Source organism: Panthera tigris, chromosome B4, assembly GCF_018350195.1.
Source record: "Panthera tigris isolate Pti1 chromosome B4, P.tigris_Pti1_mat1.1, whole genome shotgun sequence".
NCBI classification, from domain to species: domain Eukaryota; kingdom Metazoa; phylum Chordata; class Mammalia; order Carnivora; family Felidae; genus Panthera; species Panthera tigris.
The window spans coordinates 81,143,082-81,144,834 of NC_056666.1; the positions used below are offsets into that span (position 1 = coordinate 81,143,082).

The 1,753-nt window shown below is 34.3% G+C and overlaps 1 pseudogene; it reads left to right on the forward strand.

Annotated features, from left to right (window-relative positions):
* Window positions 1-382: 382 nt before the first annotated feature.
* On the forward strand, window positions 383-1,327 carry LOC102967683 (annotated as a pseudogene).
* Window positions 1,328-1,753: the final 426 nt, after the last annotated feature.

Below are 1,753 nucleotides of genomic sequence, written 5' to 3' on the forward strand. Positions count from 1 at the left end.
ATGATTTCACTCATATGTGGAATTTAAGAAACAAAACAGATGAACATAGGGGAAAGGAGAGAGAGAGAGAGAGAGAGACAAACCACAAAACTACAGAGAACAAAGTGAAGGTTGCTGGAGGAGAGGTGCACAGGGAGATGGGCTAGATGGGTGATGGGTATTAAGGAGGGCACTTCTTGTGACAAGCACTGGGTGTTACATGTAAGTGATGAATCACTAAATTCTACTCCAGAAACTATACTACACTATATGTTAACTAACTAGAATTTAGATAAAAACATGAAACAAATAATTAAAATATAATATGAAAACGTAGTGAAGGTAGAGTATAGCTGATTAAATTAGATTTTATCTACACAATAATCTCTCTGAATTATCAGGCATGCAGATTGGACAGAAGACATCAGTGATTAAAAACTCTACAGTAACAACATTTTCTGGGACAGATGACCCTGAGCTGCAAGTTCTGATTTTTATCTTTCTATTTTTTACCTACATGCTGAGTGTAACGGGACCATCATCACACTCACTTTTGTGGATCCCTACCTTAAAACACCCATGTACTTTTTTTTTTTTTTTTTTTTTTTTACAAAATTTCTCCTTCTTGGAGATCTCATTCACCACCGCCTGTATATCCAGGTACTTGTATAACATAGCAACAGGTGACAAGGTCATTACCTATAATGCTCGTGTCATCCAAGTGTTTTTTACTGACCTCTTTGCAGTAACAGAATTTTTCTTGCGGGCCATCATGTCCTATGACCACTATGTGGCCATCTGCAAACCCTTGCATTGGGTAACCATCATGAGCAGAGGAGTCTGCAGCAGTCTTATTTTTTCCTGCTTGTTGGCTGGATTGTTGGTCATAACCTCCCCACTTAGTCTGGGGCTAAATCTGAAATTCTGTGACTCAAATTTTATTGATCATTTTCTCTGTGATGCTTCTCCCCTCCTAAAGATAGCATGTTCAGACACATGGCTCATGAAACAAACTGTTTTAATCTGTGCTGACCCCCATTTTGACCTTTATATATGTAGTTCTATCTTATATTATCAAAACAATTTTAGGATTTCCATCTGTTCAGCAAAGAAAAAAGGCCTTTTACACCTGTTCTTCCCACATGACTGTAGTTTTCATCACCTATGCACATGCATGTTCATTTATATGACTCCTACAGCAAAAGAGAAAGTGACTATTAATAAAGCAGTTTCACTACTCATTTTTTCTGTTTCACCTACATTAAATCCATTTATTTATACACTGAGAAATAGTAAAAAAAGCCTCAGTGACTCAATCAAAACAGTTGCAGCATTCTTAAAGAAGTAAAATAAAATAGCAGTCAATACATGAAATTAAATAAAAGGTGTGGTGCTAAACATTTCTGTTAATGCTTATAATTTTATTTATCTTTCAATAATCTATACTTCAGTTATATGTCTCAGCTCCTTTTTCAATTTACTTGCATTGCACCTTAATGAGCTTATTTCTTTCCTTGATTGTTATTTAACTTCTTGTGGGAGACATCTCAGTAAAGAAAATGAAAGTGTACTTCTCATAAATTCATTTGTACATAAATATAACCCAATATAATAAATCTTATGCTATAATAAATCTATTCTTTAGTCTTCCATAAAACTGATTGCATAATACTGCTAATTATTATACCCAAGTGTGCATAAAACACTACAAAACCTCAAGTAAGAATTGAAATTTTATGATACAATAGTGAATAAGAGAGGGCATGATATAATA